Source organism: Grampus griseus (genome assembly GCF_964374135.1).
Source record: "Grampus griseus genome assembly, chromosome: 13".
NCBI lineage: Eukaryota > Metazoa > Chordata > Mammalia > Artiodactyla > Delphinidae > Grampus > Grampus griseus.
Genome location: NC_139007.1, coordinates 32142163 through 32168739, shown reverse-complemented (window position 1 = coordinate 32168739; position 26577 = coordinate 32142163). Strand labels below are relative to the sequence as shown.

At 40.3% G+C, this 26577-nt stretch overlaps 1 protein-coding gene across 1 annotated transcript in view; it reads left to right on the top strand.

Moving 5' to 3' along the window:
* Positions 1–24769: 24769 nt before the first annotated feature.
* Positions 24770–26577, top strand: part of ASCC3 (activating signal cointegrator 1 complex subunit 3) — a 333359-nt gene continuing 331551 nt past the window's right edge. The window contains exon 1 of the mRNA XM_082669278.1: positions 24770–25001. The gene's annotated coding sequence lies outside the window, so the exon portion shown is untranslated. The remainder of the gene's footprint in view (positions 25002–26577) is intronic.

Here is a 26577-nt window from a genome sequence, read left to right as displayed (position 1 = left end):
TTTCACAAATTCAACTTCAGTAAATTTAACATTGACACAGTATCTAATTTTATCTAATTTACGATTTGTATTCCAATCTTGTAAGTTGACTTAGTAATGTCCGTTATAGCACTGTTCCCTTCCAGTACAGGATCCAGTATTACCTTTAGTTGTCATGTCTCTTTAGCCTCCTTTAATATGGAACATTTCAGCAAACTCTGTCTCTTATGAATATATCTTTAACGTAGAGCCAACTGACAGGACTGAACATTTATACAGATGGATTTGACGTGGGCTTTGAGGAAGCTGAGGATGACCCCAAAATTTTTAGCTTGAGAAACTGAATAAATGTCATTTATTGTGATAACCAATACAACAAAGATGAAGGGGGGGCAGGTGGTAGGAATAGAAAACACTAAGGAGGTTCCTCTTTGTGAAAGAGACTTATAGTTCTTACTCATGTCTTATTCTCCTCTCCTGGACACACTGCAGCATTTTACTTCCCCACCACCTTACACCTACCTGGGGCTATATTATCAGTTCTAATAGGTTGTGTAAAAAATTAATAAACAGAAACCTCAATTAGAGTTGAGACTCTCATGCCCTGTGATGATAGCAGAGCCCAACAGGAAGAAGAAAGACCTCTCTCCTTTTCTAGCAGGGATTTAGCCAATGAAAGGTCAAACTCTGTTTACTGTAGCCCTCCCAACTTCCTTTTCCTCTATATAAAAGCGTCCTCCTTCCCTTGCTGTGTATCCGGGAACTTGCGCATGGCTCTCTGTGGTTGCAGACCTTGAATTTGCAATTCTCTGCTAATCCCGAATAAACCCATTTTTGCTGGAGAAATATCTGGCAGCCTATTTGGTCTGGGTCAACAGCTGTAAACTGAAATGATAGTATCACACCCCAAGTGAAGCATTCTGTTCTCCTGTCTCACTGCTCAAGGAGGCTGCATGTTTCAAGTGGTGCAGCTGCAGGATGGTGGAGGCGCCATCATTCTGGATTATTGAGTTGTCACATGAAGAACATTTGCCCTGGAGAATTGCCCAGACACACAGCAGACTTTGTATGAGGAAATAAACATTTGTTATGTTAATCCACTGAAATTTGGGGGTTGACTGCTACCTCGCCTGTCATGACTAAGTCACTATTAGACACGCAAGTGAAAATGGTAAATAGACATTTGGATATAAGATTTTGGAGTTGGGATCGGGTCAGGTCTAGGAAAGTTCGGGAACCAACAACATGCAAATGATGGTTAGAGGCATGAGATTCCCCCATCTAGAGAGTGTAGGCATGGATAATTGATTAATAGGTGATTGATTGATTGATTGACACATACATATAGACATGATGGCCTAGCCCTCTACCACCTGCCATAAATGATCATTCCAGGAAAGAGCATATGACCAAAGTCAGCCACTCAAAGTCTTTTTGCAGGATTTTTCAAACTAGAACAAAGAGAACCAGTCTCTCTTATGTGGTGGGAGTCAGAGACCACAGTCTATGAGGGTCAAGAAGTTATGCTCCAAGCCATGTGTATGAAACTAGAAACAGTGGGTGGGAAGAAAGTAGAAGCAGAGAGAAAAGAAGAAATAAGAGGGAGTCCCAACACCATTCAGTTCCCTAGTTCTCATTGTTCTTGAGGCCATTTCCTTCATGTCTAATGGATAGTTTGGTCATTCAACAAAACTATTAATTACAAGAACCAGTAATTCCCATATTCTCCTAATATAGTTTGAATAGATTTCCATGACCTAAAGCCCAAAGAATGCTGGATAGTAAATGAACGTTACCAAGTTAATAAAATATAAACTTCTAACTTAAAAAAGTCATGATTGGCTTCTCCTGTTTTTACAGAGCTCTAAGCGAAAGTCATCATTTACTTCCTATCCCTTCCCCCATTTAAGATCCTATTCCAGTTATCTATAGATGCATAAGAAACCACTCCAACACTTAGTGGTTTAAAGTGACAATCACTCTGCAATTTAGGCAGAGGTCTGTGGGGAAGGCTCATCTCTGCTTCACATGGTGTCAGCTGGAAGACCTGAGCAAGAATATTTGAGTACAAAGTGACCACTGGCCATGCCTGGTTGGGGGGTGTGTGTGAGTAGGTGTAACCTCCCAGGTATGGCAACTCCACTTAAGTGAGGGCTGTTCTCCAAAGGCTGCAGTTGTGAGTGCTTAGCATCCAAAACTCACAGTAGCTGGGATGGATATCCCCACCCAAGAAAGAAGTTCTGAGCAGGGCAACAGCATGTTCGCTACACATCTTTTAAATGTTTTACTAGAAGTTGTATATATCAACCTGACATCTAGGCATAAATTGAGAAGAAAATTTGACTAGCCCTTAACTAGATACAGAGTGAATAGCAAGTCTTACCATTGTCTGTTGAGTAGAACTCTCCTTGTTTGAAGATGAAGGTAAAAAAATCAACATAGTATCTATGAGAGGGACTTCAAGAAATTTAAAAAAAAACCATTAAACTCAACAAAAGTGGATCACTGGGACTTCCCTGGTAGCGCAGTGGTTAAGAATCTGCCTGACAGTGCAGGGGACATGGGTTCAAGCCCTGGTCTGGGAAGATCCCATATGCCGTGGGGCAACTAAGCCCGTGAGCCACAACTACTGAGCCTGCACTCTACAGCCGTGAGCCACAACTACTGGAGCCCACGTGCCTAGAGCCCGTGCTCCACAATAAGAGAAGCCACCGCAATGAGAAGCCCGCACACTGCAACGAAGAGTAGCCCTGGCTCACCACAAGTAGAGAAAGCCCGCGCAGAGCAACAAAAACCCAACGAACCAAAAATAAATAAATACATGAGTTAATTTTTAAAAATATATTATAAAAAAGTGGATCACTGAAAATTATTTATTATATACAAAAGAATTGGGTGATTTTAATAGTTTTGTTCAAATACAATTTATATGTCATAAAATTAATTGATTGAAATAATTGAATGAATAAATGTTTTACGTTTACATATACAACATTCACTACAATCTAATTTTAGAATATTTCCATCATTATTAAAAAAATCACATGCCCATATACAGTCATTTCCCAAGGCCATCCCTCTGCCCCCAGCCCTGGGCAAGCATGTTGTATCATGTATCAGCACATCTTTCTTCTTTTTTTTTTTTTTTTTTTTTTGCGGTACGCGGGCCTCTCACTGCTGCAGCCTCTCCCGTTGCGGAGCACAGGCTCCGGACGCGCAGGCTCAGCGGCCATGGCTCACGGGTCCAGCCACTCCGCGGCATGTGGGATCTTCCCAGACTGGGGCACGAACCCGTGTCCCTTGCATCGGCAGGCGGACTCCCAACCACTGCGCCACCAGGGAAGCCCATCTTTGTTCTTTTTATTGCCTGTTACTACTGAAGAGTATTCCATTGTATTTTGTTTACACATTTACCAGTTGATGAACATTTGAGTTGCTTACATTTTTTGGCTATTGTGAATAATGCTGTTACGAATGTTCATGCACAAGTCTTTATGTGGACATTTTTACTTTTCATTTCTCTTAGGTAGATATCTAGGAGTGGAATTCTTGGATTATATGTTAACGCAATGCTTAACTTTTTGAGGAACTGCCAAACTGTTTCCAAAGCAGCTGCACCATTTTACATTCCCACTAGCAGTGTATGAAGATTCCAATTTCTCCACATCTTCCAATACTTGTTATTATCTTACTTTTTTGTTGTGGCCATTCTAGCGGACGAGAAATGACACCTCATTGTCATTTTGTTTGCATTTCCCTGATCGCTAATGATTTTTTTTATGTGTTTATTGGCCATTTGTGCACTTTCTTTGGAGAAATATCTATTCTGATCCTTTGCCCATTTTAATTAGATTATCTATTTTTTTAGTATTGATTTGTAAGAGTTCTTTATCTATTCTGGATATAAATCTCTTATTATATATATGATTTGCAAATATTTTCTCTCATTCTATGAATTGCTTATTGACTTTCTTGATGGTATCTTTTGAAATGTAGAAGTTTTTGGTTTTAAGTCCAATTTATCAATTTTTCTTTTACCCCTTGTATGTTTCTGTCACATCCAAGAATCACAAAGGTTTTCCCCTATGCTCTCTTCTAAGAGTTTCATAATATTAGTTTTTACATTTAGGTGAGGTCTGTGATCCATTAAGTTCATTTTTGTGTATAGTGTGACATAGGAGTTGTGTCATTTTTTGCATGTGGATATTCAATTGTCCTAGCATTATCTGCTGAAAGGACTCTTTCCTATTGAATTTTCTTGGCACCTTCATCAAGAAAACTGAATGATTTTAGAAAAGCAGTAGACATACTCATTCTGACAAGTCCCTGACCTATATCAAAGAAGAGTAGACCATTAGGAGAAAACAGTGTGACATTAAAACAAGAAGAGAATAAGATGAAATGGGTAAAATAAAGAAATAATGCAAAGGAATAAATAATATAACAGAAGCATTAACATGCACAGTACAGAGCAGAAAAGGAACTACTGAATGTCTAACCTCTTCCAGTTATATACATATATATGCACATATAAATAGATAGATGGATAGCTTTTTAAAAAAACTGTAAAGCAGAAGTTGATAAATATGACAGACAGAATAAAAATGCAATATAAGAACTTTAGATGTTTTTCAATTAAGAAATTAGAATAATTTGAATAATAATTAAAGACATAGCTGAAGAAAGAATCCCTTAAGTAAAGATGTGAGTATATGGATAAGAAATGCTCAGAGCTTCCCTAGAAAAAAATCCAAAAGAAATCTCCTCATAGATTTATTATAGAAAAAATGTATTAAAGGAAAATTCCTTTATAATCTAATTAAAATGGGCAAAAATCTATGAGGAAAAATGCTTTCTTTGCATGAGAGAGGCAATTGGATTGCTCCAGTTTCCTCTACTAAACAATAAATGTTAGAAGACAGGGGAAACATTTTAAGTTTTGAGTAAACAAATCTTTTTTTAAAAAAAAAAAAACAACAAAGACTTTAAAACCTGGGAATGTTGTCTTTCATTTGAAAGCACCTAAAAAACATCTTAGAAATTCAAGGGTTTGCTCTCCACCAATTTATTTGAATAATAATCATAATAATCATGATAATAACAGATAACACTTATTAATGTGCCAGGCATTGTTCCAAGCACTTTACACACATATATATATATATATATAAACTCATTTAATTCTCACAACAACTCTATGAGATGGATACTGCTGTTATCCCCATTTTACAGGTGAGAAACTGAGGCACAGAGCACTCAAGGAACTTGCTCAAGGTGACATGATTAATAGGAGGCAAATTTAGGTATGAAACCAGGCAGTATGGCACTGGAGGTCATGCTCTTAACCACCAAGATAGGCTTCCTCCACTACAGATGGTACTATATTTTTCTATATTCACAGCTCCTAACGTCAGTGAAAGGCACTAGAAGTTGTTTAGAGGTTGAAAGAAAGTATTCAACTTTTAAAAACCTGAATTGCGTATTATGTACTAGTCGCAACGCTAGTCATGGGGCTACAGAGAAAAAGAAAGACTCAGCAACAAAGAGCTCCCCACAGTCTAGCACGAGAAGCAGGCGAGTCAGCAAAGGCAGTCCATGAAGGTAGCAGGGGGATGCAGAGCGCACAGGGAGAAGAGGCACTGAACTGGCAACCTGGGGGCTCAGCACAGTATTCCTAATTTCAGTCTGCAACTAAACTCATTCTCTGAGTTGGACCAAAAGCCCGTAGTATTAGGCACCCACAGCTGGGCCCACCAGTCTTGAGTGAACTAAAGATAGAAGTTTTGCAAGTTCAAAAAGCAGCAGCAACAATTCTTTTTCCCTTTTCTTCCCCCTAAACAATGACTGGTTGTTGCCCTTTGATCTCTTGTGCCTAATTAGACGCTGAAGAAGCTAACCAGGCTTCCGTTAAATTTAACTGGAATGATATGTTTTACAGAATCTTGCAGACATCAAAAGTGAATTGGTACCCACTTTCAGGTTTGACTCTGTTCAGCAACTGTCCAAGGCAATGGACAATGGAAGCTACAGGAGGCTGAACAGTTAAGACTGTAATTCTCGAGCTTCCCTGGTGGTGCAGTGGTTGGGAGTCCGCCTGCCGATGCAGGGGACACGGGATCGTGCCCCGGTTCAGGAGGATCCCACGTACCTTGGAGCGGCTGGGCCTGTGAGCCATGGCCACGGAGCCTGCGCGTCTGGAACCTGTGCTCCGTGGCGGGAGAGGCCACAACAGTGAGAGGCCCACGTACCGCAAAAAAAAAAAAAAAAAAAGAAAGAAAAAGAAAAAAAAGACTGTAATTCTGTTTCTTTCATAAAAACCATGGTCGAATAGCCCAGAAATAGACCGCCATAAATTCAGTCAACTGATCTTTGATAAAAGAGCAAAGGCAATACAATGGGACAAAGATAGTGTTTCAACAGATGGAGCTGGAACAACTGGACATCCACACGTGAAAAAATGAACCTAGACTCAGACCTTACACCATCACAAAAGTTAGCTCAAAATGGATCACAGACCTGAATGTAAAATGCAAAACTATAAAACTCCTAGAAGATAACAAAGGAGGAAACCTACATGATGCTGGGTGTGGTGATGCCTTTTTAGATACAACACCAAAGACAACTCATGAAAGAAATAATTAACAAGCTGGACTTCACTAAAATTAAAGACTTCTGTTCTGTGAAAGACAATGTCAAGAGAATGAGAAGTCACAGACTGGGAGAAAATATTTGCAAAAGACACATCTGGTAAAGGACTGTTACCCAAAATATACAAAGAACTGTTAAAACTCAACAGTAAAAAAAACAAACAGCTTGATTAAAAAATGGGACAAAAATCTTAAGACATCTCACCAAAGAAGATACACAGATGGTAAATAAGCATGTGAAAAGTTGCTCCACAGCAGGTCATCAGGGAAATGCAAATTAAAACAACAATGGGATACCATTACACACCTGTTAGAATGGCCAAAATCCTGAACACTGACAACGAAGGCTGGTGAGGATGTGGAGCAATAGGAACTCTGGTAGCATTACTGGTGGGAATGCAAAGTGGTACAGCCACTTTGGAAGACAGTTTGGCGGTTTCTTACAAAACTATACTCTTATCACACGATCTGACAATCTCGCTCCTTGGTATTTACCCAAAGGAATTGAAAATTTATGTCCACACAAAAACCTGATATGCAGGTTTTTTTATAGCAGTTTTATTCATAATTGCCAAAATTTGGAAGCAACCAAGATGTCCTTCAGTAGGTAAATGAATAAATAAACTATGGTACATCCAGACAATAGAATATTATTCAGCATTAAAAAGAAATGAGGGCTTCCTTTGTGGCGCAGTGGTTGCGAGTCTGCCTGCTGATGCAGGGGACACGGGTTCATGCCCCGGTCCGGGAAGATCCCACATGCCGCAGAGCGGCTGGGCCCATCAGCCATGGCCGCTGAGCCTGCGCGTCCGGAGCCTGTGCTCCGCAACGGGAGAGGTTGCAGCAGTGAGAGGCCCGCGTACCGCAAAAAAAAAAAAAAAAATGAGCTATTAAGCTCATGAAAAGACATGAAAGAAACTTGAATGCATATTACTAAATAAGCCAATCTGGAAAGCCTACATACTATGATTCCGACCACGTGACACTCTGGAAAAGGCAAAACCATGGAGACAGTAAAAAAGATCAGTGGTTGTAAGGGCATAGCAGGGAGAGAGATGAATAGGTAGAGCACAGAAGATCGTTAGGGCAGTGAAATTACTCTGTATGATACTATAATGATAGATATATATCATTATACTATTGTCCAAACCCGTAGAATGTACAACACTAAGAGTGAACTCTAAGGTAAACTATGGACTTTGGGTGATTGTGATGTGTCAGTGGAGGTTCATTCTTGGTAAAAAAATTTTACTTTCTCATGAGTGATATTGATCATGGGGAAGGCTACGAATGCATGGGGTCAGGAGGTCTTTGGGAAATCTCCATAGCTTCCTCTTAATTTTGTTGTAAACCTAAAACTGCTCTTAAAAAATAAAATATTTTTTAAAGGGTCAAAAAAAAAGAAATTCAAGGGTTCAAACTCAATGAAAATTTCATTGTCAAATTCAATGAAAATATGACATCCATGTACCTTACTGGTATATTACTGTATGGGAAGGTGTGATGGTCTGCCCGTACTCTTTCTGAACCCCAAAGGAGGAAATATAATTAGATCTGGTTTTCAGGTTGGTGGAGGAAGGAATGTGGAGGTGGGAAGAGTGTGAACCTGTGATGCTTCACTCAGCTGTTTCATCAGGCTCTTTCTTAATGAAATGTGTTATTTCTTGAATTATGACCTATAGTCCACAATTTAGGAGGCCTCACACTGTCAATTTAGTGCTTAATTTTCTCCTGTGAAGGGAGTAATTTATTGAAAAATATCGTTTCCTTATCCAGACCATGTGAGCAGAATTCTTCTGCAGACCTACCTCCCTGACGGTAATTTGCTAATGAGAAAAGATAAGGGAAAAGAGAGTGAGTGCCCTTTGGATATAGCCTCTTTTGGAGTGAAGGTCATTCAAAAATGCAACTAGCACAGAGGTCCAAACTCTGAGATTAACTGAAGTTTCACTTAGATTTAATACCATACGAGCACAATACATTTCAAGATTTCCAAGTACCTCATAACCTGTAAGTTTTCTGTCTTGATTCTTTCAAAATTGTACAGCTAATGCACTTAACCTTCACTTGGAGGTTCATTTCCACCTCAGATACTGAAAGCAGTCTTCACTGATGAGTGTTAGGAAGAACCCTAAGTCAATTTGGTTTAACTCAACACACTTACTTTTATATTTGCCCTGAACTTGGCACTATGCAAGCTACTGATGACAAGATAAATAACCACAAAGAGAAATCAACCACAGGCTTTATTCTTTAAGTGACTGCATAAGAACTGCCTGAGAGGTTGTTAAAAATGTAGGACCTGGCCCAGTTCCCAGAGGTTCTGGTTCATTAGTTCTTCTAGGGCATATGGAGTGAGAGACTTCTTTTTGGAAACATTTGTCTAGAAGCCAAGCACAGAATAGATATCTCAATACAATGTCAAAATTAACCATTATTTTAATAATGGTTAAAATCATAGACTTTGGCACCAGAAAATCTGGATTTGAATCTAGTACTACTACTTACTACTATATGACATTAGGTAAGTTATTATTATATCTCTATAAAATCTTACCTCCTAGGGTTGTTGTTGATGATTATAATAAATGAAGGAATTTAAGTCTAAAGAAATGAATTAACGCTTACAGCTTTAATAATTCTGTTTTACTGAGGGGTACTGTAACAAAATGTCCCATTACAATAAAGGGACTTGGGAATCAGTGTAGGCAAAGGGAGAGATGAAGACAAGATCTGGAGTCTGTATGGATGAAGAATGAGATTTTGAAATGAGAGATGAAAAGAGATATCTAATTAAGAAGGTTGCTTAAAGTTTGCTCTGTTGTGTGCAAGGTACATTTCCCAAAGAAAACTTCATAACATTTACATTACTAGCCAATGTTTTTGAAGTTGGACTTGCTTTTGCAGGGAATGCCAGAAGAAGTGCTGAGTCTGTTCTCAGAGTGGGCTGGGTGCAAGAGAAAAGGCTGCTCAAAGGGTATAGTCATATTTTTATTACATAAGTAAAATGTTACTAGGCTGACACATAACAAACCTCCAATAAAGCTATGATTCACAGGATGCCACGTGCTCTAAAAAGACGCATGTAGTAGGTTGCATAGAGACTCCTCATAAAGACATGTCCACACCCTAACCCTCAGAACCTGGGGTTGTCTTATATGGCAGAAGATGTGATTAAATAAAGGATTTAGGGCTCATGCACAAAATATCTGCATGGGCCCTAAATGCAATCACATGCATTCCTATAGATATGAGGCAGAGAGGGTTTTGAGACCTAAGAGGGGGAGGCAATGAGATTGGAGCCATGAGGCTGCAAGCCAAGGAACTCGTGGAGCCACCAGCAGGTGGAAGAGACAAGGAACTGATTTTCCCTCAAAGCCTTTGGAGGGAGCAGAGCCCTGTTGACAGCTTGATTTCAGATTTCTGGCCCCCAGAACTGTGAGTGAAAAAAATATCTGTTGTTTTAAGTCACCCAGTTTGTGGTAATTTGTTACAGCAGCCATCAGACAAGAAACAACAATTTTTTCTGAGAAATATAAATGGTGGCCATATGGAGAGATAAGAAATAAAATCAGGTATGTTCAGTTAGGTCTTTGAATGGCACAACTAAGAAGCCAAAACTCTAAGGCCTTGGTACTCAAAGTGTGGTTTTTGGGGCAGCAGCAGCATTACCTCAGAGCTTTTTAAAACTGTAGAAGTGGGGGCCACATTCCAAACCTACTCAGTTAGAATCTGCATTTTAACAAGATTCACGGATCATTTGTATGCACTCTGATATTTGAGAAGCATGCTTCTAGGGAAAGGCTATTGGAAGATATTGAAAGATTTAATGCAGATCAGTGACAAGGTAATATTTGCATTTTAGGTCAAACAATCTGGTGGTATTATGAAGAAGAGATGTGACAGGGGTAAAACCCAAGGCAGAGACAAGTGACTGCAACAGTACTAGTAAGAGATTATGAAGTTTTGAACAGAGATGGTGGTAATAGAGATGAGGAAAAAACAACACAAATTTAAGAAATATTCAGACCCTGGTCTGATGTGTACTAATGCTGCTCACACCTAGGTTCTATAACGTGTCCTTATTCTTTGTGCTTCTATTTCTAAGAGGATCTCAAAATGGGATTCTTTCTGGCATAGTTTCTACTGAAGCACCAACAGATGACAGGATACCCAAGTGAGTATGAGATACCTTCTCCTCTCCATAGGCAGGTTTACAAAGGAAATGTGTTCAAGAAACTATTACATGGGACTCTCTCTGAGTCTGCCTGTGTATCTATCCACAAGTACTGTACTTTTTTCTCCTAATAAATACTTGTTAAAAAAACAAAAAAAGAAACTATTACATGATTCTCTGAGCCTTCAACCAGATTTAGGATATAAACAAGTGTCACAGAAAGTAAAGAAGCTTCTTCAGAGAACTGCAACTATGTTGTAGACACCTACCCCCTGCAGGGAATAGAGTATGATCTTCCAATCTCTCATCTAGTGGGGTTACTGCCAGGGGACCAGAGGAGAGCTTTGAAATGTGTTTTCTGCACGTGGAAAATGCAAAGAACTTGTGTACTGATGTGCCAAAATGCTTAAAGTGTACTGTACACTGAGATGTGATTCCACTTCCACCCCAGGAAACTTAGAGGCTAAGAGCATGACTGACTACTTGGTGGAGCCAGAAGCATGCCGTTGCTTTAGGACTGGCCTTCACTCCCAAAACTTACCAGGGCAAGGGGCGTAAGCCAGGGAGAAGAGAGCTAGAGTGGCTCACCTTGGGGCCTGTCCAATAAAGCCATCTGGAGAAGAAAGAGGTTCCCCTCAAAAAGAAAGTATAGGTGCACAGCTAGCTTCCCAGGGTCTGAGGAAGGAAAGATGCTTCAGTCAGGGGACTGCAGGAGTTGGGAGCATCTAGTTGAGAACCTTCAGAGTCCTCAAAAGTACCCCCCAACAGAAAGAGTCTGCTTTAATCATTTGCCTTTAATCAGGACCTGCCAGGGTCCCTGCTTTTAGAATCAGAGAGGGCAACCACCAGGCTGTGTAGCCAAGCAAGACATTTCCTCCATCTCCTGACCTCCATTCAAACCCCAGCTTGTAAGGAATGTGTGTGTCCCTGGAAATGACAGCGCTAAGTGGGGTGGGAGGATGTTGCCATACGTAGAAAGGAGAGAGAAGGCCCACCCCACTTCTTCAGTTCAGGCCTTCGGCTCCAAGTAGGCTTAAATAAGCTGGTGGAAGGGAGAAGAATTTACACTAAATCCAATTCTTCACTTTCATTTTTATACTCTAGTGAATAGTCTAGTATTAAATAGTCTACTGAATCACAATAGCGTTTGTGATCTAAAATGACAGTGGAAAGTTACATTGTCTAAAAGTAAACAATAACAACAACAATAAAACTATAATCTCCTGGGAGTTTTCCTCTGGGAACAAGTAATCCATTCCAATAAAATTTAAACGAACTGTGAGAGAAAAAAAAGGTTTCATTTTGGCTATGTCAAAAGCTATGCTTGCTCCAGTATGCAGACTAAATTAGAATTTTAGTAAATATTGCTCATCACCCCTCAGGCCAAGAATCTAGTAAAGTGACAGATGCCCTTCCAGAGCCTGAACCTTCAGGAGCGATGCCGGTCTCAGAAGGCGAAGAGGAGGAAGGGGCCCTGGAGGCCATGCTGGCTGTGTCTTGCAGGTGGGGCCATCCCGTTGGGCCCCTGGCTCTTCTCACCGTACTCCACGCACACGCCTCTGAAGCCTCACTTGCGCTGCACCTCTATGATGAGGCATCACATTCTGGAGGAGTTCTTTGCTAATTATCTCTTCAGTCTTTGCAGAGGTTTTGAGATCTCATCTTCAGGAGTATAAACAAAAGGATCTTTTGTGGGGCTGGGCAATGAAGTCCATCTTCTTGCAAAGCACTTCTGAGAATGGATTTGATTGCCTGAATATTGAGGACTATGTACATTTTTTTGTCTTTAAAACACATAAATGAATTTTATATAAATGGGTTTCAATAAATTTCTGCGTTAACAATTTAAAAACATAACTAACTAAATAAAAATAATACCTTAGATGTTAGCTTCCTCAGAGGAGTGTGGGAAGTTGAATTGGTTCATTTAGGTTAGAAGATGGCTAAACAGAAAAAGACGGCTTCTGGCACTTGTGTCAGCTGTGGGCATTAGTAACCCCCATTCATTTCTGTAGGACGTGGTCTCAACACACTTAGGATATGGTTGTCTATTTCCAGAGTTTCAAACTATGAGAGGATATTTTACTCTTTCTGCTTTTATAAAAGGAAACACTATAATTGGTGCTACACACTTAATAAAAAATTGTTGTTTATACTTGTTTTGCTTATATATGTATTTATAATTTCTTGCTGTGTCTCTGTGAAAGCTTAAAAAGAGAAATTCTCCCATAGAGCGTATATGTCAGAATTTATTTTGTAAAATTCACTTTAGGGGTTGTTAAATAACCAGGTCTGTTCAGAGATGTGTAAATCTGATCAAGCAGACAATTTTTATCATTGTACATTGATTGTACCTAGATTTTAAATTTTCAAATGACGCAATTGATGAAATCCATATCACATTTTAAACGAAGAACTTATTTTTAAGCAACCTTCAATATATATTTTAAGTACTAATACTAAAATTAATTATCTGTCCCTATTTTTCTATCTTTCTTCTGCATAATAGCAACATAAACACCAACAGACAGAGCTGTAACTAAAACGAGTCCCTTCTTCTGATCTAGAAAATACTAGGATTCTAGATGATAAACCATTCAATAAAGAAGGGAATGAGGTAACCCTTGACACCTTTGTCATCAGTCCCCAGGTCAAGTCCTCCTTTATGAAGTTCCACATCTTGCCAAAAGATGGGGCTCTTGTATCCAGCACAGAAACTGAAAGTGAGAAGAGAAGGCTACGCAACCCGCAAAGGCCTTTTGCTAGCAAGAAAGTTCAGCTTTGGAGGATGTGCCAAGAGGCCTTTAGACACATTGTCAACCTCTTAGAGACTCAAATTTCCTTACCTGTGAAATCTAGATAATAAAAGTGAGAATAATAGAGTTCTGGAAGAAGTGCTTATTAGCACAATGCCTGGCAAAAGGGCAGATAGATGGGCAATGAATGTTAGCTGCCATCCCTAAAAGCCAACAGTGTTTGTCTTCTCTGCTATTGTGTCTGCTGACCCATAGTAGGTATTCAATACACAATATAGCACTTGAATGAAAGGCTGAATGAACCTTTGAATCAATCTATAGAGTTAGCTAATCATAGCTTTTAGTCTGAGCCTCCTGAGCCTTTGAGATCGGAATCTTATCCATGACTTGAACCTTGCGCTTCCTGACCAATGACTCTATAATATCTGCCTGCCCGACCTGTGATTTGATAGACTTTAATTGTTCTGGTCCTGCTAAGGTGGTGTTTCAGTTTTCAGCCTGTTTCAGTTTGTTTTGTGTCTTACTATATCTTAACAAGAACAAAACAATCACAACTCATTTTAAACTAGGAAGAGAGCTAAACCTATCAAAATAGTAATAAAAATTATTTTAAACAGAAATTTGACATAAACAACAAGTGGCACCTTAACTCTTTAAATCTTTTAATTTCATTTTAAGCCATAATGGTATTAGTTCCTCAGAGACAATTCCTCAACACATTCATGTAAAGAAAAAATGTTCAAAATATAGGGACGATTTTAGACAATTTCACCCTTCTTTATGGAGGTTTTTGGGAGTTTACACTCTTTCTAGGGGAGTCTTACCCAATCCCCAAGCCTCAAAATCACTGAAATATTGCTAATTCAGCCTTGTTTTTTAGTATTGTCAGTTCTGGTATTATTGCTCCTGGAAAACTCTCAGTTTTATTGTGTAGCTGTTGCCCAACTTTCAAAAGTACAAGTCCGTAATCTTGGTAGAATCCTTGTATTTATATATATTGGACAATTAGGGAGAAAGAAAATGTTATTGCTCCTGCTCCAATCTTAACTCTCTTGTCAAATATGCTGAGATACTTCATAATAATTCAGAATCCCTAAAAATACAAACTCATGGGCTTCCCTGGTGGCGCAGTGGTTGAGAGTCCGCCTGCCCATGCAGGGAACGCGGGCTCGTGCCCCGGTCCGGGAAGATCCCACATGCCGCGGAGCAGCTGGGCCCGTGAGCCATGGCCGCTGAGCCTGCGCGTCCGGAGCCTGTGCTCCGTAATGGGAGAGGCCACAGCAGTGAGAGGCCCGCGTACTGAAAAAAAAAAAAAAAAAAAAAAAACAAACTCATGAAATTAATCATTGAGAAAAAATATTTTGAAGAAACAATTTAACTTCAGGTTTCAGAAACAACAAATTCTCCAGTGAGAGAAGTGAAGATTTAGGGGTTATGTAGTAAAGAATTGGGGCTCGCCCAAAGAGAAGGCCTGGCCTTTGCCCTCAGCCTTACAGTATCTGCCGTTTGCCTGAGGGCCTTGGGTCCTACTGGGTTGTCTAACAATAGGATCTAGGGTGGAGACTGGCCACACCCATACAGTCTTAGGTTGGGGGCTGGCCCTTCCAAAGGTCCAACTGTGTGAGTTAGGGTGGGGGCTTTGAGTCACAAAGTATCCATAGACCTGGAAACTGGGATTAAATAACTGGGCGATCAATCAAGCCTACATAATAAGGCCCCCCCCAAAACCTCTGGACACCAACCTCAGGTGAGCCTCCCTGATTGGCAGTTCACTGTGAATGTTGTCACACATCAATGTTGGAACAGTACCATGTCCTGACTCTGTGGCTAGAAGACAACTGAAACTCTGCATTTGAAACCCTCCTGGACTCTGCTCTATGTGTGTCTGCTTTTGACTAATCTTAATCTGTATCCTTTCCCTTTAATAAAACATAACCATGAGTATAACAGCTTTCAGTGAGTTTTATGAGTCTTTCTAGCAAATTATTGAAACTGAGGTAGTTTGGGGACCCCTCACCCACCCATACCCCTGCAGACTTGCAGTTGGTGTCAGAAGTGAGGGTGTTTTTGTATAAGGATGGTGCCTCTAACTTTGTAGTTGACCTAAACTTCTCATAGGGGATTTCCAGATTTGTCTGAGTAAAAAAGTCACAGCAAGTTAACTTGACTGTCATTTTGGAACTACCAAGCTGTACTATAATAGTGCAGGATGGAGTTACGCTGGCCTTGCCTACTTAAAGTAAGCACAAACTGTCTTTGAAGTTCAAAGACCAGTGACAACTCTAATGTATATTACTACCTACTAAACACCTTTTCCATACTTTTCTAGGGTTTTTCCATAAGAAAAGACTTTAAAATGGAGGCTGGAAATCTCTCTTTCAAGTATCAACAAGCCTCACAAATTAAGATCAAGGTAGCAAAAACCTGAAAAAATGTTGCGTGATATATTATTTTATTTATATGAATTTTAAAACTAGAAATATAATCTATATTGATAGAAATCAGAATAGTGGCTTCTTTGGGGTGGCTGCGGTGGAGTGAGGGGATTTGAGTGCTGACTGGGAGGGTCATAAGAATATCTGGTAGAGTTAGAAATGATCTATAACTTGATTTGGGTAGTAGTTACATGAGGTGGTATATGGCACTGTACAATTAAGATTTGTACACTTTGGTACATTTCAGTTTTTTAAAAAAGCTATACCTCAGTAGAAAAATGTTAAGTCCTTTGTCACATAATAAAAGAAACACTGAGGGTAAAAGAAAAATTGTATTTATTTAACAGATACTTGGTGTCTAATATGTGTCAGGCATTCTGTTAGTACTTGTGGATACAACATAAAGCAAAAAACAGAAATGGCACTTGTTAATAGATGACCAAATCAGTCATTCTTAGCCTCTAGGCTACCATCAGCAACAGCTTGCACTTTAAAATTCAGTATGTGTTTATTCTCTAGGATTAATCCTACAAATAAACCTTTCATAATTTTGCACATGAAACATTTTGTTCTACCTATTCTTATATGCCCAGTTCAGTTTTCACTATTTCCACAAAGGTTTTTAATGTCTTGTATCCAGAGGTGGCCTATCTTTACTTTGAATTCCTTTTGCACTCATAAAGTAAGTATCATGCAACTCAGCACTTAATTGTTCTTGAAGCGTCTTGAGTGTTAAATTTGTCTTCTACCCAAACTATAAATTCCTCTAAGTTCCTTGAGACTAGAGATCATATCATGTGTTTCTTTGGAATGTGTCACACTGCTTAGCAAAGTGTGGATTTTGTGATATATGCTTAATTTCTTGTGGGTAGAATGAATGAAAACTTCACTTTGACGACATTGAACATGCTTAAGAATAGGTTAAACTTCAGGAAAAATTAATCCTTAAAGTAATTACTGTTCAGGATTTCATTCTGCCAGTTTTTACTAGCTCACTTTTTATGTGTTAGAAAGAGATAAAAGTTATTCTTGACATTCTCTTCTGTTCCCTTTGGCTCAGTTCTGGTAAGAAGGGAAGAGAGGCTATTCTTATCTGTTTAATACCAGTATATTTGCTTTAATTAAGAAGGAAAGTATTCTGGGTGAAACATTTGTCTCCAAATATTTCCTACCTCCTGATTATTTAACTTAGTACAGGGTTGCCTGAAATAAATACTACATTTCCCAGCTTCCCTTGCAACTCAGTATGGCCATGTGACTGTGAGTGATAGGTACACTTTCAGTTTCCCAAGGGATGTCCTTTGGTTCCTCCTCTTCCTTAGGACTGCTACTTGGAATATGGTCATGACTGTGAGTCATCTTGGACTATTAAATGAGGACAACACCCTAGAAATGGCAGAGCAATGAGAAGGTGCATGTGTCCCTGGATGAATAAATCGAGAAAGAAAGTACAACATCCTAGGATCATCCATGCATCCTGTATATGAGATGTCTATTGTTTAAGCTACTGTTATTCTGGGTCTCATTATATATAGCTTAAGCAATTTCCCACCTTATCCATGGGAGTAATCATAGAATGGCAACAGTTAGCACAGAATGATTCTTCCCTTCCCACACAGTACTTTAAGGAATAAACATGTTTCAGCCCCAAACTTTGGGTGGATCATTTGCTTGTATAAGACAACCAGATCTAGCTTCTGCTATCAAAAGACTAGTTAAAAATTAGTTTTGAAGCTAACTGCCTCTAATCTTTTTTCCCCAAAGTCCCATTCACACACACAAACATATACTCAAATGCATTCTCACACTGACCACGGGGTATCACCTGGCATTTGGGAAAACCAATTGGATATCAAGTTAAAACAGCCAATAAGAACTGGGTGAATAGTAGTTTTCATCACATATTTTATATTGACTTTGAGTGGTGTTGCTTTTTAATACCTAACCTTGACTGCATCCTTGAAACTGGCTTTTGTATTTTGTAATATTTTATGAAAATTTAATGTATCTTATTATCTTATAAGAAATAGTTAAAAATATTCATCCACTGAACAATTCATAATTTCAAGGCTGCTAAAAGATGCATAACTTTCATTTCATATGTTCAACTTGGAAATTATTATAGCTACACATACCTCAATACCTTGAACTTACTCCTGTATATTCAAGCATCTTCTACTTCTTCTGTCCTATCTCACAGAAAAACTTCCTTCTACCAAGATAAAGAAAAACCTCACCCATGGTCTTCAGTGCATCCTTGTCTGCCCTTACCTCCTTATTTCCTTACTTAGCTCATCTCTTTCTTATAGGTTCTTTCCCTTTATCAATCCTTGCCCCTCCTCTTCTATCTTAAAAACACACACAGGGCTTCCCTGGTGGCGCAGTGGTTGGGAGTCCGCCTGCCGATGCAGGGCACGCGGGTTCGTGCCCCGGTCCGGGAGGATCCCGCATGCCGCGGAGCGGCTGGGCCCGTGGGCCATGGCCGCTGGGCCTGCGCGTCTGGAGCTTGTGCTCTGCGATGGGAGAGGCCACAGCAGTGAGAGGCCCGCGTACCGCAAAAAAAAAAAAGAAAAAAAACCACACACAGACAAAAGTCTCTCTCGGACTCTAATATTTCTTCATGTATTGCCTTGCTTTTTTAGACAAAAATGATTATCAGTGGTGCTTTCATTTTCCCACTTCTCATTTACTCGCTTACATTTCCATATGATTCCATCTTTATCAGGTTACTAAAAGTGATTCCAATTCATCAATCACCTAAATCTCCAAGGACATTTATCCAGTCTCTACTCTCCTTGACTTTGAGCAGGAATTAACCTTGTTGATGACTTAAAAAAATAATTCTATATATCTTAGCTTATCACTTATCTCTTTGACCACTCTTCTCCTTTGCTAGCTCTCTTTCTTCCTCCCAGTCCTAAGTATAATGGATACATTTTGTTTTGATCCTTTTCCTGGTAATATCTTTTCTGAATTTCTTTTAAGGAACTACCCCTGTCTACATTTTATCCTTGCACCATTCGATTTACTACAACTTCATTTTTTTCAAATCCCCTACCTTACCATCTATTCTACTGAATGCCCCCTCTACCCACCCCTGCCCCCGCCCCTGCATTTCCTCCTCTAAGACTTGCTCCTTGAACCCTTCAGCTTTGTGCTCCCATCTACACTGCTTCCTCTCTAGACGATGCACGGCACTCTTCCATGATTTTTTTCTTTGCCTTTTTCTAGGATTGATACACCTTTTCCAGAATTCCATGGTTTCCTCTTGGTTTTTGCCCTTATTTTGCTGGAGTATATGGTCAAGTAACTTTCTAAAAGATCATACCAGAGGAAAGTGTTCTGTAGTTCTCCATCCTTGCTGAACTGAAAATATCTTTAGTTTGCTCTTTTAGTTAATTGATAAATTGAATGAGTACAGAACTGTAGACTGAAAAATATCTACCATTAAAACTTTGAAAATATTCTGTAATTGTCTTCTAGATCCAGTGCTGCTGAGTAGGTCTTATTTTTATTCCTTTGTTGGTAAAATGTTTATGTTAGGAAAATTTGCAGGTTTATTATTATTATTATTCATAGATTTTATTCTTGATTTTTTTTTCTCACTTAAAAAAAAATCTCTTTCTCTTCTACTGATTAAATTGGCTGGTTGGATTGGTTCTCCATGACTCATCTGTTTTCATGTTTTCTGTTTATGTCTTTTATCTTATGTTCTAGATTTCCTTGATTTTTATCTCCAATACTTCCAATGAATTTTTTATTTAAGTAATCATGTTTTTAGTGTCTCAGAACTCTATTTTCTTCTGTGGTTGCTCTTTTTTCAGAATATTTGGTTTGTATCTTATAGATCCAATATATCCTGAATACTGGAGTATATAAATTGGAGTGCTTTTAAAAAATGTCCTTTTTTATTTCCTGAATTTTAATGGCTTCCTTTGGAGTTAGTTACTCTGTTTTTCTCTGTCTTTCTCTTTCAGAATGGTGATTTTCCTGATTTGCCTGTTGATTCTTCACTGTATGTTCCTTCATAAAAAGAGCTGGTCATTGATGTGGTTTTCCTTTGCTTTTAGTAAGTAGGATGTCTTCCAGCTCTTTCTCCTGTGTGGAAATTGTGAATACACGGCCAGGGCAGGGCCAGAAATCAGGTTTCACTTTAGGACTGGTGGCCAAGTAGCTAGCTGGCTCTCTGAATGCTGGCTCTGAATGCCAGAACAATAGTGGTTTTGCTCTGTGTTGTCAACATAAAAGTTTTCACTTCTTCTCTACTATTTGTGCAATTAATTTGGAGGAGACTTTGGGGTCTTTTTGGTTTCTGTTTTTTTTTTTTTAATTAATTTATTTCATTTATTTTATTTTTGGCAGCATTGGGTCTTCGTTGCTGCATGTGGGCTTTCTCTACTTGCTGTGAGTGGGGGCTACTCTTCATTGAGGTGCGTGGGCTTCTCATCGCGGTGGCCTCTCCTGTTGCAGAGCACGGGCTCCAGAGCACAGGCTCAGCAGTTGCGGCGCACGGGCCCAGCCGCTCCGCGGCATGTGGGATCTTCCCGAACCAGGGCTCAAACCCGTGTCCCCTGCATTGGCAGGTGGATTCTCAACCACTGCACCACCAGGGAAGCCCTTGGTTTCTGTTTTTGTCTGGTGGCAGATGTGTCTTTGTCTGCTCACAGTGTGCATGAATGAGAGAAGGAAATGTGTATTGTGACTGATTCACTTGTACCATATTTAGAATGTTACCTCCATTTTCAGCCCTTATTCTCACTTCTGCCCTCTGCCATGCTCCCAAACAACTCTTTTGTAGCGTCTTCACTATATTTTTTTAGGCGTTCGTTTTGGGTGTTATTACTAGTCAAATCACTACTATTAGCTTTTTATCCAGGAAATTGTTGAAATTTCATTTACTTTTCTCCCCTTCTCTACCTACTGTCCTCTCCTTAACATAAGCACGTACATAAAAACACACATATCTTTATTCTTTTATTTACTCTTTGGTTTTTCTACTTCTACATTTTTATTTCAGTAGTGTCTAGGAAAGAATAGTTGGCAGATGGTATGCCAAGTTCACCATCTGGAACAGAAACCCAAGAACAACTCTCTATATTTTATAAGCATATATTTTGCCATTTGAATAAAACATATTGCAGAATCCTCCCTAGCTGACTATCCCTTGGACATGTGACCACCTCTACAACATTCTTATTCAAACAGAAATAGAATTACTACCAGGGTAATGGGAGGAGCTCACATTTCTTTAGTTCTTTGGAACTTTAACAAATTCATTTTATTAAGTGAGGAAGAGGACAAAAATGGTGGTTGGGTAGGCAACCAACAGTCTGCCATGGTAGTGATCTTTTTTTCCTTCCCAACTCAGTTCATTAAACAGTTTAGGGAGGCTTATTTTAGAATTGAGTTTTTTTGGTTTTTTTTGTTTTTTTTTGTTTTTTTTGTGGTACACGGGCCTCTCACCCCCTTGTGGCCTCTCCCGTTGCGGAGCACAGGCTCCAGACGCGCAAGCTCAGCAGCCATGGCTCACGGGCCTAGCCGCTCCGCGGCATGTGGGATCTTCCCAGACCGGGGCAAGAACCCGTTTCCCCTACATCGGCAGGCGGACTCTCAACCACTGCACCACCAGGGAAGCCCCTAGAATTGAGTCTTTTATTATTCGGTGTCCTCCAGCAGTTAAGTGTCAGCTCCAGGTAAGGAACTGCACTGGGGTCTATCAAAGATGGACTTTTAAGACCCAATGTTGCAAGCTGGGGTAGGGAAGACGGCAGGACATTGGACTGAGAATAGGTAAAACAAAAAAAGGCCTATAAGCTAAGGTTGTGGGACACTAATGAGCTGGGCAGACCTACTGGTCTTACATACTGAGATACTAAGAGACTGATGGGCTGGAAATGAGTCTGGAGCTTATTAACCCATGCCAACAACACATGAGGTGACAAAGGCTGAGACTGAAAGGCTAATTTGCTAATATGATGGAACACAGACATGAAAGAGCCAAAAACATGGATGACTTCATTGAGCCACTGAAAATACCCCACCCTGAGATTTTGTTTTTGAGACAATTTTGGAATAATTAAGGTAATTTTAGTCAAATGATCTAGTTACATACACATACATATTTAATTTTTCATATATGGGGTCATATTGTATATATATTGTTTTGTAAACTACTCAATTGTATATCTTGATATGTTTCCATATCAATTGATTCCACTTTATAGATGTGCTATAATTTATTTAAATCAACCCTCTATTGAACATTTTTTGGTATAATACATTTTTAAGTACAATGAGTTTTAATTGGTTGCCCAACCACCCATTAATTTCAACCCACTATACTCAATATTGCCAAGATAATCTTACAATCCCAGTTGGTAACTGCCAAATCCCAACTGCCTATAGAACTAAATTCAAAGTTGAGTCTCTCCTTACAGACCAGTTTCTAGCCAATTTTGACTTTGTCACTACCTTCTAATAAGAACCTTCCACTATAGACAAACAGGTTACTCACCACAGAATGCATCTGCAGTCTTGTTTCCTTGTCTTTGCTCATGGCATATTTTATGGACAGTCTTCCTTCTCTTCATGAGGAATCTTGTCATCAGACTGTCTTTCCATTAATGTTTTGGAAAATCCCCCAAGGACTACAAAGGGTACAAAGATAGTTCTTAGAGTTCAATGAAGTATATTTCCTTCTAGGTCAGGACTATCTAATAGAACAAGATACAAGCGACCTATGTAATTTAAAAGTTTTCTAGTAGCCAAATTAAAAAAGTGAAAATAAGTGAAATTAGTTTTAATATACTAACCCAATATCTACCAAATATTTCAACATGTCATCAATATAAGAATTAAGCTATTTTACATTTTTTTCTTTGTACTAAATCTTTGAAATCTGGTGTGTATTTCACACTTACTGCATGTCTCAATTTGGACCAGCCACATTTCAAGTATAAATATTCATATTTGGCTAGTGGCTATCCTACTGGACAGGGCAGTTCTAAGCAGTCTATTTTCGATTTCCTTCTTGTCCCCTAAGTCTCTGAAACTGTGATGAGAACAATCTGTCATGTAAACTCCTAGAACTTATTGTTAGTACCTCTCAGTATCATATAGCCTCCTTGCATTTTTTACCTTTTGATGCATTTGACTTGTCTCAGAGCTAACCTGTAAATTCTAAGGCTGGAACCATGAACTGATTGACTCTCAAAGCTGTAAACGCCTTTAACAAAACCATCAACTAATTCTTCTCTTGATGCCTGTATCCCTCGCACCTAGTTCCTATTAAGTAAGCCTTCAGAATCTACTTAAAGTCAAATCCAGGGGTCAAGGCATCAATGTAACCTAAAGCAGACACCTCTGGCGAGTGCTAGAAGGGGAATCTTCTTTTCAGGTCTGAAATCTGTTTCTCTCAAGTCTGCATCTCTCTCTTTTTTTTTTTTTTTTTGCGGTACGCGGGCCTCTCACCGTTGTGGCCTCTCCCGTTGCGGAACGCAGGCTCCGGAGGCGCAGGCTCCGGAGGCGCAGGCTCCGGAGGCGCAGGCTCCGGAGGCGCAGGCTCAGCCGCCATGGCTCACGGGCCCAGCCGCTCCGCGGCATGTGGGATCTTCCGGGACCAGGGCACGAACCCGTGTCCCCTGCACCGGCAGGCGGACTCTCAACCACTGTGCCACCAGGGAAGCCCTCAAGTCTGCATCTCCTGAGACCACATGAAACAAATCTATGTTACACGATGAGTTTTTACATATTTAGAGATAGTCCCAGTAGCTTTCTCTCTTCTGTGAGAATCTTCCTAAGTTCAAAGAGTACTTCTTCATGTGTCATGCTTTTGAGCACTCTTCATCATTTTGCTCTTCTCTGAAATAATTCCAACTTCTTTGAGGTCTTCTTAAAGTGCCTGATCTAGAACTGAACGCAGAACTACATAAGTAGTTTGGGCAGTGAAGTGTATAATTGGATCACTATTGGCTGCCTCTCTATAAAACACGGTTCTATGAGGTGTCAAGGCACATTCCTTACGACAGGGGTATGGAAGTGAAAAAAGGAGCCACAGCACATTATTAACTCATACCGCCTTTGCATGCCCGGCTTTTAGCCTAGAACTGTACACACATACAGCACATTCTTGAGGTTAATTTTTCTTAATGTCATCTTCCTGATTCAGTTGAGCCAGGGAATCTTCAGGCATTTTGTTTTTGGTGGGGTTCGTCCGACAAAAGGACCGACTAGAAGAGGTAACTTTAAGAGAACTAAACTGAGAATCCAGAAAGCTTAAGGAAGGCGGGACTTGAAAGGAAGGAACCGTATATAAAGTGACCAGCAGCCAGGATTTCTGGCTGGCGATGACAATGACAATTACTTGGTTCTTCACTCATACTCAGGGCTCCTCTACTTTACCTGTAATAGGAATTACCTCCTCCGTGTCTTCACCTCACAGAGAAGGGCGGGGAGAAGATGGAGCCGACTCAAGTAACTACAGGGAAAGATGCTCAGGTAGCGATCTGGAGGTGGCAGGCCCTGCCTCGCAAGAGCACCCCACAGACACCGAGTCCCGGGAACGCGCGCGCCCGCGCCCACGCCCGCCCGGGGGCGCGCCCTCGCCGCAGGCCTGGTCCCCCTCAGCGCTGGGCGGGCGGCGGGCGGGGCGGCGGCGCGCGCACGCGGGGGGGTGGGGCTGGGGGAGCCGACGTGCAGACGTTGGCGCCGCTGCGGGCGGGTGACGTGTAGGCTCGCGCTTGCTCCGCCCCCTCCCTCCTCTCCGGATCTGTGGGTTTGTCCGGCTGTCCGGCTGTCTTCGCGTACCCTGCCCCGTGGCTGGAGGGGACCCGGCAAGCCCGGCGTGGGGTGCGGACTAGGACGCGGCGGGGCAGCTGCCCGCTGGCATCCTCTGCACTGCCCTCCGGCCCTCACCCGGCGTGGGAAGTAAAGATCAAACCGAAATGGAGGGAGGCGCGGAGGCAGGAGCTGGCGGAGAGATGGGAAGCGCATGAACCGGGGCCGAGAGGTGAGGAGAAGGAAGTGGGAGGAGGAGAAGGGGTGCTGCGGCCCTGAGAAGCCGGTAGGAGGCGGGGCCAGGGTGCCCCTTGGACGATTCCCGTTCGGCCCCGGAGGCAAGCCCGGACCTGTCATCCCTCTCGGGGCCGGAGACTTGTCTGTGGTCTCGGATAGTCTCGTCCTTTTCATGGAATTTGTAGGGTGGGGTTGGGAATCAAAAAATGAACCAGAGTCACATGTTGCCAAGGTGTTAGGCCACAACGTGATGACCAGATGGGTAATTTTTTAAAATTTTTCCTGTGCGTGGGTAATTTGTTTTCATTAGGGTTTTTTTGGGGGTTTTTTTTGTGTTTTTTTCCCGTTACAAAAATGTAGTAACTTTTTCGTTTTCTTCACGTGGACTTGGGAGAGAAATCAGCTTCCTTGTGTTTTTTACCTCCACACTGAAAAGTAAATAAAGTGGGTGGGGAGTGGACCATGGTGAATTTAGCAATCGAGGAGTCTAGAATGTTACTTCGAAATAAGTGTTGTATGTGCAAGCGTGCTGAGGTGTTGTGGGTACGTGGGCAGTTCTTTTAAATAGGCTTCTTATCACACATTAACTCATTCATTGACTCCAGTGTGTTCGTGTATTTTGCTATTTAGTTTAAAAGAAACATTTTAGCGGAAGCTAAAAATTTTATATGAATGGTATCACATGTGTAGTTCAAACTAGTAATCATATTTTCTGCCTTTCTTTTCCTAAGTAAGATTAGATTGAAGAGCGGTCACCATCACCAGATTGCATGTTTCATAGATTGAAATCACTTTTCTGATTTTCAAAGTGTTCTCAGAAGTTGAGAATTCAGCTTTTGATTCCACTCTGGATCGTGCTTCTCTTCATGTATCTTTCATTTTTAATGATAATTACAATAATATTCTTGCATAAGAAAAATGCTTCTTAGAGATACCAGTTAAGTGTAAGCTAAATAATATTATTTAAATGAATTAATTTTTCATAGCTTAAGTTGTGATCCCTGCTGAATAGTTTTAGTTTTTGTTCATTCGTCATTCACTTATTTATGTCTTCATATGTACCAGGCACTATGCTAGGCCTAGGAAATCAAGAGACATAGGATGTCGGTACTTATGGAACTTTCTGTAGTCCATCACCCTTTTAGTAGAGAATCTGGACTAGGGCTCCTCCTCATGTCATGGATCTCTAGTTGACCTAAGCAATGCTTTTTGCAAGAATAAGTTATTGTCAGTGTTTATATGTAAGTGGCATTGAAAGAGGAGCAGATTATTTTACTTGCACAGTATGACTTGATTTTTGCTTTTGATAAAAAAGATGGTATGCATGCTAGTGTTTTGCCAGTTAAGAGGAGTAAGTTTTCTTTTTGCAAAGTTGGCTTAGTTGTAAAATTCACAATTGGAAATCAGTTTCTACCTGAAAAATAATATTTTATTTTTCCAGTTTTTACATTGGTCTGAGTGATCTATGTGTTAATAACTTGTAATTCATAAGCATTCTATGCACAAAGCATATTCATGAGGAAAATGTATAGTACTTGTTGAATGAAGTAAATTTATTGCCCCATAGTACC